This window comes from Orcinus orca, chromosome 9 (assembly GCF_937001465.1).
Source record: "Orcinus orca chromosome 9, mOrcOrc1.1, whole genome shotgun sequence".
Taxonomy (NCBI): Eukaryota; Metazoa; Chordata; class Mammalia; order Artiodactyla; family Delphinidae; genus Orcinus; species Orcinus orca.
The window spans coordinates 47,978,468-47,997,646 of record NC_064567.1 but is presented as its reverse complement, the minus strand read 5'-3'; the positions used below and the strand labels follow the sequence as shown (position 1 = coordinate 47,997,646).

The 19,179-nt window shown below is 40.6% G+C and overlaps 1 protein-coding gene and 1 long non-coding RNA gene across 4 annotated transcripts in view; both read right to left on the bottom strand.

The window, feature by feature from the left end:
• LOC125965413 (uncharacterized) overlaps positions 1-18,850 on the bottom strand; it is a 45,085-nt gene extending 26,235 nt beyond the window's left edge. Inside the window, exon 1 of the long non-coding RNA XR_007479256.1 lies at positions 13,802-18,850. This is a non-coding gene — a long non-coding RNA (uncharacterized LOC125965413). The remainder of the gene's footprint in view (positions 1-13,801) is intronic.
• JAZF1 (JAZF zinc finger 1) overlaps positions 1-19,179 on the bottom strand; it is a 339,872-nt gene that overhangs the window by 131,474 nt on the left and 189,219 nt on the right. The window lies entirely within an intron of this gene.

Below are 19,179 nucleotides of genomic sequence, written 5' to 3'. Positions count from 1 at the left end.
TGAGGTAGTGGCTTCAACTTCCAGCTGCTTAAGTTCAGACAAGAGAAGAAAACAAGCTGGGACACCCAGCTTAACTGCAAGATGGTATATGGACTTCACAGATCTAAGGAACTGGGCTAGTCAGGGTCTATTGCAAACCAAGAGATTTGAAAAGGCCCAATTACTATTTCTTACTTAGCTTCTCATCTTAGACTTCTGCTCATTTTGGGAGGATGGGAAGAAAGTGGGGAGCTGGAGGGAGGGGCTGTTGAAAAGAGAGAGGACCAGAAACCCGGCAGCACACTTATCTCCTTTCCACCCTCTTACATCTGGTTCTCTAACTCTTCTAGAACCTTTGTGATTTTCACAGACTGATCACAAATGGTGCGAAGAAAGGGGCAAATCTAAACACAGGATGATCTTTATTCCTCAGGAGTCACACGAATGTTCATCTAGTCATTCAGTTTCAAACAAGGGACTCTATAATGTATATGAATGATTTGATCATTGTTCTATGGGGTCTGGGGCTATAAAGCTTGGCTTCAAGCTGGATCTCATATTCAGTACCCTTTGGAAGGGATTCCAGAAGACAACCTGGAAATTCTACACTTCCTTCATGGGTTGAAAGGATCCAGCCCTCTTCTGACTGTGCCATGGTCCTGTTACATGAAAAACTGGGATCCATCATACTCGTCATTCATAAATACCATACGCCATGTTTTCCTTAATATTAAATTGGCAAAAGTTTTTTTAAATGATAATCCTTAATGTCAGCAAGGAAGTAGTGAAATATTCTTGTTCACTACTGGTAAGAATCAAAATGACTACATCCTTTATGGAAATACTTTGACACTCTGTATCCGTGTTAAAGTGTTCACAGTCTTGAATCCCAGTTCTAGAAACAGGTCAGAGGGAATGCATCATTCATAACACTGAAAAATATAAAACAGTCCAGTGGCCAGCACAGGAAATGGATGAAGAAGTTCAGCTGCCAACTGATTATTTTAAAAAATATTTAGAGACCGAAAAACACTCTAAATGTAGTTAAGAAAGTGAGGAAAGCAGATGAAGGAATTCCCTGTATGGTATCATTCTGGAAAAATATGTACAAGAAAAACAACTAGAAGAAAATACCCAGAAACATTAACCGTGATTAACTCTGGGTAGAGATATTTAAGGTTTTTCATTATCTTCTTTATTTTACTAAGTTTCCACCATGACGAGATAGAGAGAAAAAAAATGTAGAGAGAAAAAAAATTATCTTAATAAGATACTGAATCAAATAGGTGAGAATTATAGCAATGTTTACATAAATATGTTTTTAGGTGGTTAAGTTTTTCATGCTGGCAAAGAGTCAAAAGAATCCTAATCCCCACTGAAGATAAGGAAGGACAGAACAGATTCTTAGACATTCTACGCTAGAACCCATTTCTAGAGGGTACTTCAGTGAAATTTCTCTAAATTTCAGTTGTACACATCTTCAGACTCAGCAATTCCCCTGATGGGTGTTCATCCTAAGGGAATAACTGGACTAGTGTGCAAAAGATGTAAATTCTGTTTGTTCATTGCTGTATTGTTTTTACATTAATGACAAAAAAAAGAAAAGAAGAAAAACTACCTAAATGTTCATCAAGAAAGGGCTGGTTTAAATAAATTTATAGTAAACTTACACATAGGCTAATACATACCCATTTTAATGATAATATATAGCTGTGTTTATTAATATATAAATAGTTCCACAATGAAATTTGTTTAAAAAGGGAGGATTATAAAAACGGAGTATAGGGCCTCCCTGGTGGTGCACTGGTTAAGAATCCGCCTGCCAATGCAGGGGACACGAGTTCGATCCCTGGCCTGGGAAGATCCCACGTGCCGCAGAGCAACTAAGCCTGTGCGCCACAACTACTGAGCCTGAGCTCTAGAGCCCGTGAGCCACAACTATTGAGCCTGCGTGCCTAGAGCCTGTGCTCTGCAACAAGACAAGCCACAACAATGAGAAGCCCACGCACCACAAGAAGAGTAGCCCCCGCTTGCCTCAACTAGAGAAAGCCCATGTGCAGCAATGAAGACCTAACACAGCCAAAAAAAAAAAAAAAAGAGTACAGAGTATGTTCCATTTATATATTATATTTTCTCTCCCTCTTTATATATATGTGTGTATATATATACACACACACACATTTCATTGTGGAAATGTTCATACATTAATAAATGTGTATATATAAAACATTAACACATACATATATAGAGAGAATAGAACACACAAAATCCTGGAAGGACATGGGCCAAAAAGTTAAGAGCAGTGTTTCCTGTGCATGGTGCTGGAAATATATTTTCATTTCTCTTTTATATCGTTCATTGATATGTGAATCATTAATAATGAGAATGAACTGACTAAAACATTAAGATTTCAAAATGGTTTAAAGAACCCTGCAACAAAAACTTGTAAACCCACCTCCAGCTTAAGAAATAAAATGCTACCAACACAGGTGAAGCCCTTTCCCTACTCTTTCCCGTGGTACTCTTGTCCCTAGAGATAACGGTGATCCTGGCTTTTATAGTTCTCTATGCCATGCACTTCTTTACACTTTTATTATGTACATCCGTATACTTAGGCACATTGCATTTACTCTTAGAAAAAAAAGCTGTTCTCATTTTTTAAAAGAAATACCTTACATAGTTTCACTGTTTGGGCAGTGGGTCAAAGCCACTAGCAGAGCAAGATGCGTACAGGGGCTCTGGGGGAGCAGTGGAGTAGACACTACAGGTTCAGCTGCATCCTGTCTGGCCACATCCCTCCCTGAGGCATGGGCAGGAATGGCTCAGGCACACCTGTGGGGCTCTATGCTTGGGCACAGGAGGAGAAAATAGAATACAGTGACACTCCACAGTTTTCTGACTGTCTGCCCTTTCTTACAGTGGTAAAGGCAGGATTCAACAGACCCACGCTTTTATTTGTAAAAAGATGGACTAATGTCTTCTTACCAGCCATATTTGTGGCTTCACATTGCCAGGGTTTTTAAAAACTACTTATCATTGCATAGCAATCTAGAAAAACGTAAGTGACAAAGCAAAATTTTAGAAAGAGTTTATCACAATTTTTAGACATATGTGTGGATAAACACTTGGAGGGAAAGATAAAAGCATCTAATTTGTTGATGAAGTCTGAGTGCTTATTTCTTTCCATTTTTAATTCCTATTATTTTAGCATTTTTATATACCAAAAATAAAGAGGTATGATGGACCAAAAATATATTGCTCCAAATACCACTAGACAACCACCAGAATGACTGAAACTGAAAATGGCTGATAGTACAGTGCTGGTGAAGAGGCAAAACTACTGAAGTCTCATTCCTCGCCTGTAGGAGACTGCAGTGGTTCAACCACTGGCAAAAACCGTTTGGCTGCTTCTAACAGCTGAATACACACTACACCATGCCTCAGCAATTCCACTTCTAGAAATACACCAAAGAGAGATGCATGCTATATCTGCAAAAAGACTGTAACGAGAACGTTCACAGACTCTCTACTTGTAATAGTCAAAGATCGCCATTGGGAGAATGGATATGACAAGCAAAAACAAAACATGTGCTAATACATGCAATAGCACCGATGAATCTCAAAAACACATGGTGAGCCAAAGAAACAAAATGCAATTAAATGGAAGCCCACATGAAATTCCTGATTAATTTGCTTTGCCATAAACAGTATTGTTCTATACGTAACAGAATGAGTCTCGTAATTCAGTTCACGTAATAAACTTATTAACAGATGGGAAGAGATGACAGCCATGGGCAAAGCTCTTGTTATTTCGAAGATGGGGAAAAAAAGGCTTATCAGGTAGAATTCTAGAGCCAGGACCTGTCTTTTGTATTGAACATCTTTTAGGGGCTACAAGGATGTTGGGTGACCTAAGGGAGAAATTGAAGGGTTTACAATAGCTTTTCAAGTTTAAATTAAGATTTCTTTAACTTTGATATTATACACAAAGATGTGCCTGTCCCTTTAAAACTCTAGAAAATAAGATGTTGATGCCTTAGTCCTAGAGAAATCTATGCCAAAGACCATAAAAAAAATTTTAAAGGGTAAATGAGCTAAGAGCATAATGTGCCTTTATTAATTAAAAGCATTCCAGCTTTGAGTTTTCAAAAATAGGGCTGACGTCTAGCAAAGATGAATGTGATACAGAAACCAGCTTTCCATCATACTTGTTTGGCCCAAGAGAATTGTACATCACTGACTGTGGCTGTTGCTGAACACAATGATAAAATGGGCAATAAAAGAAAGAGGAATGTTTGTATGGTCACAATGAAGAACAAGTCTAAGCAAATTCCCAGCTTATTTGCTCCAAATGAATCTGCCCCAATAATGAAAATGAAAAAATAAATCAAGTGTGCACCAACAATTGATTCTATTTTTCCTGGAAGACTGAAGTGCAGAGGAATCTGCAGTTCACACACACTGCCAAAGAACACTGTGCATTCCTTCTCTGGTTGTAGGGACGGTGACACCAATTATCCTTTCTGGCTAACCTCAGTTAGGGCAAAAGGCAAACCTGGGCAGTATCTGATATAAAGAGAAGGGCATGCAATTTGCCTTGGTGAGACTGCTTTTCGAGAGAACCAAGTATTGACAGTTGCTAAACTCTGAACTTGAAATGAAAAATTGAGTTGGCTAAGCCAGGAACAGTCAAGAAAAGATGTATACAGACACTGCTGAGAAGGCAGGGACAACGCCAAAAGCCAGAGGCAATTTCTGGTCTTGGCATGCTGAATCGTATCTCATTAGATGAGAGAGGGAGTTGGCAAGAACTGATTGTACACTGGCCCCACCATCTGTAAATTACATGGGCCCATGTTGTCACCTAAATCTGCAGGGAAATTTTGGTGATCGCGAAAGGTGGAAGCCCCAGGAAGGCTTCTCTGCAAATCCTTCTGCTTGTCGAACATCACGTTTATGGCCTGAGCAACGGTGCAGAGTGAATTGACTGTCAAGGAAAATGCACTAACTGGCATTCAAGCACGGGAGAAAAGCCCCTGGGAAAGAACTGACAGGAGTGCAATGACCAGAGACTAAATTACCACCAGCTTATTAGGGTGGAATGAAAAATCCTCCCTGCTTGTTGTTTGGGTTTTATCAGCAACTGGAGACAATGACATAAAATACAAGCTAGCACTTAAATTATTCAAGTCTGGTAACTGCACATGGTTTGCATGTCCGACTGAAGAACTATATGTGGGTAAATTCTGAGCTGTAGGTTTTTAGATGCAATACAACAGACTGGAGATTAGGAGACATGGGACTTCTCCTGGACATGCCTGGATTCCATGTGGTTTTGAGAGAAATTATCTGACATCTTTTTACCTTGGTATCCTGGTAATCCTGAAGAATGATGAGAATATAGGACAAAAAGATGTGGGAGTTCAAATCCCAAGTCTGTCATCTAGTAGCTGTGTGAACGTGGGTAAGTCACTGAATTTCTCTGATCCTCGTAGAAAATAAGCTCAGAGAAATTGTTGTAATAGAATCATGGCTCAGTGGAGAAAATGTATGATTTCATAAGAAATCAGAATGCTTGGAATTATTTGTGGAAGTTCCTTGTTTAAAAAAAAAGGTTTATTATATACATTTTAATTTTTATTATTTGTTTGTGCCATGACCTACCCCACACGGCAGTATGATGATGAGTAAAATATGTGAAGTTTTTATGGAAAGCAAGGTAATAGTATGGGGAGGCACCATGACATACAAGAAAAAGCAACGACTTTGGAATTGCATCAATTTGGATCTGCGTTCACCTCTGAAAGTTACTTAGTAACGGTGACACCTACCTGAGATGTTCTTAACCTGGGGTATGTGGACCTAAAGAGACCATGGATAGAACTCAGGAGACCTGTGGACTTCAATTAAAAAATTACACCTTTCACTAACCTCTAACTGAAATGTAGCATTTCTTTCAATTATGAATATAGGCAACTAATCATAGTATTTTCGCAGTGTCTATGACTTCACACCCAGAGATGTCACAGATATTTTGATACCACAGTATAATTGTAACAGATATCTCAAAATATTGTTTATATTCATACTAATTTGAAATTATGGAAACTATTCACCCAGCACCTAAGCTTTCTTATTTAAGGCCTTAAGAAGCACATATCAAAAATTCATAATTTTAATATTTTGACAATTGCATTGGAATACAATTGGCTTTCTTTGTAATATTATATATTTTAGCTTATGAACTTAAAAATATTATATTGGGAAATAGTCCATAGGCTTCTCCAGCTCACCAGAGGGGTCCAAGGCACTAAAAGGTCCCACAACCTCCCTGGGAATTCATTGTATTAGGGGTAAAAGGGAGAGCAGAGCTGTGAGGCAGAGTCATTGTGAGATTACGGATGACACAGTGAAGTGCATTGCCCTGTGCCCTGCACATAGTAGGTGCTCAACTAACAGAAGCTAATCTGTGTTGAAAATGATGAGACAAAGGAAGTAATTTCCTGTATTACACATTCCATTCTTCCTTAACATGACAATTTCAATAAAATTTAGCTTTGGTCTTCTAAGGACATAAGGCTAATGTTTTCTCATGACTTGACTGTCTTCTCTTATTCGGGCCGGATGGTCTTGTGTGGTGTTGCGGGGCATGGCCGTGTAGCTCTCCCCTCTAAGTCTGCATTGCTATTGCTGGGAACAACCTACGCACGGACCAGAGCTGAGAGTCTACACTGTGAGGCTGGTGAGGTCTTTCTGGGGCCACGGGGCTGACCCAGCTGCTCTACTGTGAGCCAACAGGCAGGGTCTTGGCCATCGTTGCGGAAATGAGAACAAGTTATTTAGAAACTGGGAACACGAAACTATTTTAAAGCTTGCCAGTGAAGGGGCCTTCAGAGGCAAGACTAGTCTTGAGGCTCAGCATAATGAACCTCAATATGAGAAAATTAAGTAATGTTTCAACTTGAGTCCCAAATCAACAGTCTCAGCAATATGAGAGCATCCAGCAAAGGGGAGTGCGCGAGAGCAACGGAGGGAAGATTCATGGCCTTCTTAATTAACTCCGAGGTGCTCCACATAAGGGGAAAACGATAAATCAAGTAGATTACTGCCAGCGATCTGAATTTCCAAATGAAATAAGAGAGGTGTAGTGCCTTGAGTCATTTTCTAAATGTGTATGGTGGCAGGCGGAGGGGCATCTCCAAGGTCGTCCCTTATGTTAAAATTTGCCACTGCGCACAACAGTCCTTTGATTGCATCTCATACCATAGGCAAAGTACTTGCCATATAGTCAGGTGTGAAGAGGCAAGGAATAGAAAGATGAATAAAACACGTAATGGGAGGGCAACATAAGACACATACATATAAAACTACGATTGTTAGTCACACGCTTATTCAGGACATATTCACTGACCACCTATGATGTAACAGGCCCTGTTCCAGAAGCTGAGGACACAGTGATGACCAAGACAAAGTCCCTACCCCTAGGGAGCGCCCATTCTCCAGCAGGAGCCAGGTACCAAACAACAAAGCAATTAATTAAACTGTGATTTGAGGTGGTCATAAGTAACATAAAGAACAAGAGAGCAGAGTAAGGCCGACAGGGAACTATTTCAGCGGGTGGTCAGAGAAGGCCTGCTGTGCAGGTGACATGTGACCAGATACCTGAAGGAGGGGAGGGAGGGAGCTGCGTGAAGCTCTGATGGGAGGGAGAGCATCCCAGCAGAGGGACTAGCGGGGACAAGGGCTGGGAGCAGGGCGATCTCACCAAGCAGGAGCTGTGCTGGTGAGGGGTGAGGCTGAGAGGTGGCGAGCGCCCCATCACAGAGGCCTGGTGAGCCATGCTGAGGAGTTTCATTTTGACTCCACATGAGACGGGAAGCCATTGGCGGGAGAGGGAGGTGATCTGACTTAGGGTCTACTAATGTAGAAACACAAGCAAAGAATATGAGCGTGCAGAATAAACAGGGGTTAATCCATGTGGCAGCCCTGTTATTAGTGGCAAAAACACAAACACATGCAAACAAATCTGACAACAACCTGAATGTCCACCAATCAGTAGTGAAAGGGTTGAACTATTATACATCTGTTTCTTAGAATTGTATGTAGGTATTAAAAGAATGAGTTAGAGCTATTTCTAACTTTGACCCAGAAGAAGTTAAATGGAAATCAAAAAGAGAAGTGTGCAATTTATACACACACACACACACACACATATACACATACATATATATATTTCAGGCTCCCATTTTTTATAAAAACAAATGTCACCAACAACCAAACCCTTACAATACATGTCTGCACCTGAGTACAAATGCAGATGGAGACCCACTATGATGTTGGTTGCTCTGGGGTAGGAGGCTTGGTGGGGAGTTGGGGAGAGAGGAGATAAGCTACTGATCTTAAGTACATTTCTACACAAATCTAAATTTTATGAGTCAATGGTCAGAGCAAAGTGTGTAAATGCTATGATTTTGGAAAAGGAACTTAAAGATTTCAACAAATCATTCTGGGATTGTGGGGAACCTTCATAAAATAGGTAGCATTAAAAGTTGATCTTGAAGAGCAAAATTGTCACAGCCAGGAAAGAGTGAAGAAAAGAGGAAGAACACGGCAAGCTGAGGGCAAAGCATGGAAGGTTTTTGTACCTGGTGCTGATGGACTGATACTTTTGACCAACCTTCTGATGGCAGCTGGCACTCAGGGTGGAGGCAGGCAGAGAGGTTCATGAGTTCTTGAGACAATCCGAAACGGAGTTAGAGTTTCAAGGAAGGACGGTAGCAGGGGAAGTGTTCAAAAGGTGATGAGGGGGCTTCCCTGGTGGCGCAGTGGTTAAGAATCCGCCTGCCAATGCAGGGGACACGGGTTCGAGCCCTGGTCCCGGAAGATCCCACATGCCGTGGAGCGACTAAGCCCGTGCACCACAACTACTGAGCCTGCACTCTAGAGCCCGTGAGCCGCAACTACTGAAGCCTGTGTGCCACAACTACTGAAGCCCACGTGCCTAGAGTCCGTGCTCCACAACAAGTGAAGCCACCGCAATGAGAAGCCCGTGCACTGCAACGAAGAGTAGCCCCCACTCGCCGCAACTAGAGAAAGCCCGCGTGCAGCAACGAAGACCCAACGCAGCCAAAAATAAATAAATAAAATAAATAAATTTATTTTTTTTAAAAGGTGATGAGGATGCAGATGTTACAGATTTGGTGCCTGGTTATTTGGAAATGGGGGTGAGAGAAAGTGGTGGGTAGAAAATAATTAACTCCAAGCTTCCTAGGCTAATGAATGGGTAGGTATCATGAAACAACATTATGAATCCAAAAAGGAGAAGCCATTTTGGAGGGGGATGTGAAAAAATGGGCCCAGCACTGGATGAATTGAGCCTGTACTGAACATTCATGTACCAACCGGCAGTTAGAAATGAGAATTGGAGAAATCCTGGCATTAGGGGTTGGGAGTCCTCTCCACAGAAGTGAGAGCTAAACTCAAAGAATGGAGTGAATAAAGACGGAAAAGCAAAATTCTAGGGACAAAACTTAGGGAGAAGCCTCTATTTGTGTGGCCAAGAGGTAGGAGAAAAACCAGGACAGGACAAGTTTGTGGGTGCAAGGGAGGAAATGGTTTCAGAAACAGACAGTGGCCAAGGGCATCAAATTTGCTAAGTCAAGTAGGGGAAGGTCTCAGGGAAGATGACGTAGTTATCCATGAAGAGAAAACAGAAAAGGACAGGGCATTCTTAGGATAGACCAGACCTTAGGATATATGAAGTGTGACTAAATGAAGTCAGACAATAGGGGGTTTAAGGCCACATAGACGAGAGATGGCTGTGGAGTATGGGCCTTGACGCCAGCTTTGAACAAGGGAGAGAGAGAATGAACAGAACATGGATGAAAAATCCAGATGAGATTGGAGACGGAAAAGAGAGAAGTTGAGACGGGATGCAGAAACGGTCTCCATCTTTTCTGGACAGGAACTGAGAACATCTGCTGATGAGGGGACTGGGAATTCCTTTAGGAACATTAATACAATGGAAAACACTTGAAACTGACTGTGGTAAGTTTAGCAAGGTTTTAACTTGGGATGAAAGGATTATGGGACAGTCTTGAGGGTCCAGCTGAGGTTGGAATGGTTGTGTTTGTGGTGGAACACATTGTGCTGTAAGGCACTTTTCTGTAGCGACTCAGCAGCTAGCCTGAGAAGCGAGGCACATCACGTCAGGTTGACCTGAGGCTGCGACTGGAGATAATGAGTGGGCAAGGGCCCTGGGATGAGGGATTAATCTAAATTGGTAAATTCAAAGCTAATATCCAGCAACCAGCCCGAATGTGGAGGTAAGCAAGGAAGGAAGGGCTGAGATCCTAGAGGTCTCTAGGTAAATGTGGTGCCAGGAAGAGGGCACAAGAGGGAGGCGGTACTGGGGACTCTGATCCACAGGGAAATGTCACAGCTGGAGATATTGAAAATATAGCAGCTCTTGCTTAGGACAAAGTCCAAGAAATGGGTTTCTACAAAGGGGAGAAGAAAAGGAAATCTAAGACTATTTCTAAATGGTTTCACTATCACCGAATCTCTTTCGACCAATAAGTTTCAAGATCTTGAAAAAATGTAATGCAGCTTTGAAATGGACTTAAAGATGCATAAAAAGAACAATTACAAATACTTATGGGTAGACATAAGAAAGACTAAAAAATGGCCCAGTATGATTTGAGTTGTATAAGCAGCCTGTTTTAACATGCTGATTGCCCTAACTGTAGATGACAAGTAAGTTATACAGGGAGGCCCAGTACCTAAGAGGCGAATCATACCACCCAGCTCTGCCAGGACTCACCTCTCCCACCATGTGTTTTATGCCAGCAGCACGAGCTAATTCTGTTGGAGCAAGAGCCAAAATGTCACATAAGGGCTCTTTCCAGCTTCCCAGTGTCTCCTGAGAGTACGTGGGTCTTGAAGTACACAACGAGCAAGGCAAATCAGGTTAGAGATATTACAGAGAGATTACAAGGAGAATCTGGCAGGCAGCCATCTCAGCTTTGTTTCAACTGATGTCCATAAGAACACAGGCTAAGAAAATAGTAGCACAATGTCTGGTGCTTGAGATCTGACAGCATGCAACATGTTTATGGCATACATTAGGCCACAAACTTCAGTCTGGGGCCGGGGCACACAGCAGAACCTCAGATCTAGTGGACAGAGGGAAATAGGAAAGCATGTCTTATACTGTAATAAATGATTGCTCTCAAAAGACCACAACAGGTGGTTTCATGAAAAAAAAAATCCACTGCTTTCAGATTAAAAAAAAAAGTCAAATGCTTCAGGCTTGTTTGTATAAAATAAATAGAAGGGCAGTACACACTTGGCCAATTACAGCCTTTTTTATGAGGCCATGACTGACTATAATGTGGCAAAAATAAGTCCAACTGAAATAGCAAGAGTGAGGGTTTGGGGGAATTAGGTGAGGTTTGGGAGTGGGAATGAAAGAAAGAGGAAGAAAGCTTTCATTAAGTAGTTCAGATTCTGGTAGAAGAATTTTTTTTAAAAAAGCATCCAGACTAATTTTATTTTCATTCAAAACACTCTTATTTAGTATATTTTTCCTTTACATCTTGAACACATTTATAATGACTGCTTTTAAGTCTTTGTTTCCTAAATCTAACACCTGAGCCATCTCAGGGAGGGTGTCTATTGACTGCTTTTTTTTTTTTTTCACGCTGAAGAGTAAGACTTTCCTAAGCCTTTCATGTCTAGTAATTTTTTATTGTGTATTAGACATTGTATATCTGATTAATTTCTGTGAAGACTATTGATTTTTGTTCCAGCAGGCAGCTCAGTTTCAGGCTGATCATGTTGAACTTGTGTAGGCCTACATTTATGGTTTATTAAGGCCAATCTGTGAAAGCCCAAAGTGTTTCCCAAGACCTTCTAACTTGTCAGCACTCACCTCCAAACTGTCTCCTCTGAAAAACTTATGGAGTCTTGGTTTTAGGAGCTGTTAGGCTATCTCTAGAGCAGGCCACACTCTAGAACAAAGTCCTTATCTCTAATTTGAGTCTTTCTGGTACCTCAGTTGGAAGATTAGGGTATTAACAGGTTGTTGTTTCCATGCTGGCTGGGTTAGAATGCAATGCCTACCAGTACTGCTTGACCTCTGGTCTTGCTGTTCCATCCTTACCCCTGTAGCTGCTGCTCTTTGGTAAGACTCACAGTCTTACCCTGAACATGTCCACTCTCAGCCATGGACTCATGAAGGACCTTCATACAGACCTTTGTGGTCCCTTTCTGCACAGATCTCTCATCTCCAGTCTCCCTGTGCTACAGATTCCAGCAGCTTTAGTTGCCCTAACTCTGAGCCCTCTCTCTTTGGGTTCTAGCTCACTCGACTGCAGTAAGGAAATTGTCCTGTCAGTGAGCCAGATGACCACAGCGCTCACCTCCTAAGTCTCCTTTATCTCAGGGATCATCTGGTACTGCCTATTGTCCAGAGCTTGAAAACCACTGTCTCATCCATCTGTCCAGTTGGTTATGGTGGGGGAATTGGCAATGGCCACTGTTTAGCATACTTTATGCTGCATTCCATGTGAATACTGAATAAAAGTTGTACCCCACTCCATTTTTATCACATAGCCCTCTCAGTGCACATGGAAAGTAGAGGCTACTGGTGTCTCAGAGAAGTGTCCCTAGAATCAATGATTTATTCACTCTCTCATTCACTCATATGAAAATTCGTACTCACTCATTTCCTCATTCAATAAACATTTATTGAGAGTCTACTATGTGCCAGATACCGTTCTGGGGGCTGGGGACACAGTCGTGGGAGATAGAAAGTATCCCTGCCTTCGTGGAGCTTCTTTCCTGGTAGGAACTGTTCTGGCCTGGCTCCAAAGCAATGCTTCCTCTGCAGTTGTTCCTCTAATTACTGACTTGATAGAGAAAAGGGAGACTTAGCATGAGCAGAATATAAAGAATAATAAAAGACCTATTACTTATACAACACTTCCTATGTCCCAGGCACTGACCGCTATGTGTGCTTTGTCCACACTGATTTAATACCCACTGTTAGGAAGGTATTATTATTATCATTAGAGTTGAGGAAACAGGGGCTGAGACTTGTCGATTTGCTCACATAGCTCACGCATAGCAGAGACAGCACTTAAACCTAAGCAGTCTGACTCCTGCTCGCATGCTCTTCACCACTGCATTGCTCTATTCCTTAGAGAGAGAAGAGAATGACATTGGAGATGGGCGGGAAGAAACAGGGATCATTTCTAAACAAACAAAAAAAGTTTATTTATTGTTTTTTACATTTTTTTTTATACAGCACGTTCTTATTACTTGTCTATTTTATACATATTAGTGTATATATGTCAATCCCAACCTCCCAATTCACCTCCCCCTCCACTGCTTTCCCCCCTTGGTGTCCATGTTTGTTCTCTACATCTGTGCCTCTATTTCTGCCCTGCAAACCGGTTCATCTGTACCATTTTTCTAGGGTCCACATATATGCGTTAATATATGACATTTGTTTTTCTCTTCCTGACTTACTTCACTCTGTATGACAGTCTCTAGGTCCATCCACGTCTCTACAAATGACCTAATTTCATTCCTTTTTATGGCTGAGTAATATTCCATTGTGTATATGTACCACATCTTCTTTATCCATTCGTCTGTTGATGGGCATTTAGGTTGCTTCCATGACCTGGCCATTGTAAACAGTGCTGCGATGAACATTGGAGTGCATGCGTCTTTTTGAATTATGGTTTTCTCTGGGTATGTGCCCCACAGTGGGATTGCTGGGTCATATGGTAATTCTATTTTTAGTTTTTTAAGGAACCTCCATACTGTTCTCCATAGTGGCTGTATCAATTTACATTCCCACCAATAGTTCAAGAGGGTTCCCTTTTCTCCACACCCTCTCCAGCATTTGTTGTTTGTAGATTTTCTGATGATGCCCATTCTAACTGGTGTGAGGTGATACCTCATTGTAGTTTTAATTTGCCTTTCTCTAATAATTAGTGATGCTGAGCAGCTTTTCATGTGCTTCTTGGCCATCTGTATGTCTAAAAAGCTTTATTTTTAATAGAAACCACCTAGGTGTCTGGGCAGGTTGAGAGAAGCAAATGGATCACTATTCAAACAGGCACAGAGTAGAAGTTGATGGAGTTGGCGTATAAGGGCAGAATTTTGTCCTTGTTCTTCCCAGTTGAACAGGAGGGAAATGGTAGTGTTCTGCATTTTGAATCAGAAAAAGACGAGCAGGCTGTCCTGAATAAAAGGCTTCATGGTTCCTTGGGGAAGTTGAGGATGTAAGTGGAAGTGACTGAATTCTAGCAGCCCCCAACTAGCAGAACTAGTCCCATCAGATGTTTCAAGAAAAAGTGCTCTGGGATCAGGTACATATGAAAATTATACTCTCTCTCTTGGAGACTTAAAATGCATATCAGCATAGGAGAGGATCTGATTAATCCTGTGGTAAAGAAACCCATGTTATTTAACTCCAGATTTCCTCAAATCAATTGACCACAGAACTATTTGGGAATAAATGAGTTTTGTCTGTGTGTGTGTGTGTGTGTGTGTGTGTGTGAGAGAGAGAGAGGGAGAGAGGGAGAGAGGGAGAGAGGGAGAGAGGGAGAGAGGGAGAGAGGGAGAGAGGGAGAGAGGGAGAGAGGGAGAGAGGGAGAGGAGAGCTGGCAAACATCCACTGGAATTACTATTCTAGGGACTAGAATTTGCTGTTTAATAGCAAACACTAAGCAAATTCATTTTTAGAGGAGGTCATACCTAACTACTATTATGCCAGGTGGTGCAGGGAGTCTTACAAAGAGAATTCTAGTAGAGCTGTAGTTTAGGAATGAGAGAATATTACATGTTTATTAGGTAGTAAATGACAAGAATTGAGTGCAAGAAGGTACCCATTTGTGCCTAGTCATGATATTCCTTTATAGTTTACACCAAAATTATATACACATTTAAAAAATTAAAAGTTAATTTGGAAAATTCAATTATTTTAATACAAACATTTTGTAAAGAAAATAGTGTAATTAACAGCTATAGTCATGTCTATTATCATGTCTTTAAGTTATCCCAATTACCCATTTCTGGGGAGTCACAAGTTATTAATAAGCTATCTTGTCACCTCGAGGCAGCTACCTGGACTGTATAACAATAACTTGAAGGAAATACCCAGATGCAGCCCAGCGCTTCTCATCAACCTTTCTAAGGAGATGCCTGACTTCACCCCGCAGCGCACCTATCACCTGCCTACTGGTGAGAGGTGGTGGTGGACATCCTTCCCCACTCTAGCTGAAGCCTGCTATGCTAGGTTGTGCCCTGCACGCTCAAGCCAGTTTCCTTGCAGCAATACATCACTTAGGAGCTCCTGGTCACCTTTCTCATAGCAATTTTTTTGCTTCTGCTGTCTCCTACTGTTTAATTTTATTAGGTTGTTACCCTCCAATTATCTACAGCACGGTAATTACTCTCATCTTTATGTCCTTCTGCATCCCCTCTGCCCAGCTGTCCTACCCGATTTTTTCGTCATTAGTTTTCCACATTCTCCTCTTACTTTTCTAAGCTAGTACTTTACTCTCTGATATCCCAACAAGGCAGCCTGTAGAGCGATTAGAAACACAGGTTCTGGAGCCGAACTGTGCAGGTCTGAACCCAATACTCCACTTCCTACCAGCCGGGGACCTAGGGCAAGTTACTTAACGTCTCTGAGTCTCAACTTCTGAACCTGTAAAATGAAGATCATCACAGTACTTCTTTTATGTGGTCACTGTGAAGATTAAATGAAATAAGTAATGTGAAAAATGCTTAGCATAGAGCTCAAGACATAAAAAGAGTTATGTTTGCTCTTTCAGTATTATTTCTTCTATATTGTCTCCTCTATCCAAAATCTAGCTTTTCTTCTTGCCCTTTATACCTTTTTGCCAGGTGTATAAATATTATACAAACTAAGCAATTAAATTTCCTATTACATGAACTTGTCATTGTTTCTAATGTCACAAAATCAACAGAACTTCCTATCCTTAGAATCCATATCTATCTTTTTTCCCCTGGAACTACTCCTTCAACCCTCACTAATTCATTCAATCTCCCTCTTTCTCACTAAACTATTTTTATTTTAAAATTTGCTCAGGTGTTGTAACAGATGCGCTTTTAAAGGAATTAAAGGTTGTTCAACACATTATGTTCAAGAGAGTAAAGCAATTTAAAATAGGTATAAACAAAGGCTCTCCGATTTCCACGCAGTTCTTTTTTTTTTTTTAATCCAAAAAGCTAGCTCCATTTTAAGTACCCTAACTCTGCAATTTCAGTCAGTGTTATTGTCAAAGAAAGTTTCAACTCAATTTTGAGGTGCCCAAAAGAAAATCAGAGTTGCATAAACAGATATATGAGCAGAAAAATATTAATTCTTTTCCTGTCTTCACTGCCCAGCAAAGTTAAGATTTTATTTCCCCCTGAGGTTTAAGGGGAAAAAAAAACCTTATTTGTTCAATTTTTTTTTGAGTAGTACTCTTTTCTGCAGTATTCAGGATATTGCCATCTAGCTGACTTTCTTTTATTATCTAACCTTGATTACTCTCTTCTTGCATGTTTACTGGCTTCATGTGAATTTCAATATGTTTCCCTTCTGGATCAAAGGCCCTTAAGACTCCTTTTTATCCCAATTTTTTTTCTTTTCTTTTTTAATTGAAGTATAGTTGGTTCACAAAGTTGTGCTAGTTTCAGGTGTACAGCAAAGTGATTCAGTTATACATATATATATGTTCTCTTTCAGATTCTTTTCCATTATAGGTTATTACAAGATATTGAATATAGTTCCCTATACTATACAGTAGGACCTTGTTGTTTATTTATTATATTTTATATATAATAGTGTATATATGTTAATCCCAAACTCCTAATTTATCCCTTCCCCCTCTTTCCCCTTTGGTAACCATAAGTTTGTTTTCTATGTCTGTGAGTCTATTTCTGTTTTATAAATAAGTTCACTTGTATCATTTTTTAAAGAAGCTACATAAGTGATATTATATGATATGTCTTTCTCTGCCTGACTTATTTCACTTAATATGATAATCTCTAGGTTCATTCATCCATGTTGCTGGCATTATTTTATTTTAATTTTTTTTTGCGGTACACGGGCCTCTCACTGTTGTGGCCTCTCCCGTTGCAGAGCACAGGCTCCGGACGCGCAGGCTCAGCGGCCATGGCTCACGGGTCCAGCCGCTCCGCGGCATGTGGGATCTTCCAGGACCGGGGCACGAACCCGTGTCCCCTGCATCGGCAGGCGGATTCTCAACCACTGCGCCACCAGGGAAGCCCTTATTTTTTACAGCTAATATTCTGAGTAGTAATTGAGGGACATTTAGGTTGCTTCCATGTCTTGGCTATTATAAATAGCTCTGCTCTGAGCATTGGGGTGCATGTATCTTTTTGAATTAGAGTTTGAATTAGAGTTTTCTCCAGATATATGCCCAGGAGTGGGATTGCTGGATCATATGGTAACCCTATTTTTAGTTTTTAGGGAACCTCCACACTGTTGTACATAGTGGGTGCATCAATTTACATTCCCACCAACAGGGTAGGAGGGTCCCCTTTTCTCCACACCCTCTCCAGCATTTATTATTTATAGACTTTTCGATGATGGCCACTGTGACCGGTGTGAGGTGATACCTCATTGTAGTTTTGATTTGCATTTCTCTAATAATTAGTGATACTGAGCATCTTTTCATGTGCCTGTTAGCCATCTGTACGTCTTCTTTGGAGAAATGTTTATTTAGATCTTCTGCCCATTTTTTGATTGTGTTGTTTGGATTTTTGATATTAAGCTGTATGAACTGTTTGTATATTTTGGAAATTAATCCCTTGTTGGTCGCATAGTTTGCAAATATTTTCTCCCATTCCATAGGTTGTTGTTTCATTTTGTTCGTGGTTTCCTTTGCTGTGCAAAAGGTTTTAAATTTAATTGGGTCCCATTTGTTTATTTTTGTTTTTATTTCTATTACTCTAGGAGACGGGTCCAAAAAAATATTGCTGCAATTTATGTCAAAGAGTGTTCTGCCTATGTTTTCTTCTAGGAGTTTTAGTGTATCCAGTCCCCTTAAGGCTCCTTTTAGCATTTTTTTCCCCTATGGCCAGACTTGGCTTCCTCCTTGCAGCTCTCCATTGCTCAGCTCTCTTTTCCACCTACCAGGTGTTTATTTATCACCTACACACCAATATCTAGAGTGTCTACCATGTGTTCAGTCCTGTTATATATGCAGCACTGTCCACAGAGGGATCCCGAGTGAGAAGGGCTGTTAGTAACCTGGGCAACCTTCCATACACAGTCCTTCTCTTGACTTAAAGATCACAAATAAACATCTCAATCCCCTACATATGTCTGCTTCTCTACCAGCTAGGACATGATATGGCGAATTCTTTATTGTCTCAGACCTCTAAATACAATATGTCCAGTTCAAGACACATCTTCTCCAGATCTAACTTCCAGCTTATAGCAAATAAAGGACACAGAGGAACCTGCCAGATGGCCTCTTGGAGAAAACCTAAAGGAAACCCAGAAGGCGGATGTATTCTGTGGGACGCTGGCCCATCTCCTCAACAAGTCACTGTGCCAGATTAAAAGAAACTTGGGGGGCAAAACATCCAGGTGCAACATGATGTTCTGGATTGGATACTGGGTTAGACAAACAGCAATAATGGACTTGTTTAGATCACCTGGGGAAACCTGCATATGATAAGGGTATTAGATTAGATGCAAATGTACTGAAAAAGTAGAGATCAGTGACACAACTGAGCAGGCTGCAAAAGAGTATGTACAGCTTTGGGTTAAAAATTATATTGTTTTGTACGTATGTATATATGTATGTATGTATTTATTAACTAATTATTGAAGTACAGTTGCTATTATATAGTATTTTTTAAAAGTGATCTGAAAATGTGTGTTAAGGTATTACCAGTAGTGATATCTGGGTGGCGGGAATGTGATGTTTTAATAAAAAACAATTTTTTTGGATTATATTTTCTAATTTTCTACAATATACGGCTATAATAATAAAAGGTTATTTTTTTAAATGCTCATTTTCTTCCAGAAGACTCATCTCAGAAAGTCCACACTCACTGATTACACCCTGACTCTCTAGGGTTGAAGCACATCCTACTGCACAGTTTATACTAAACTATCACACTTGATTCAAGTTCTCTGGT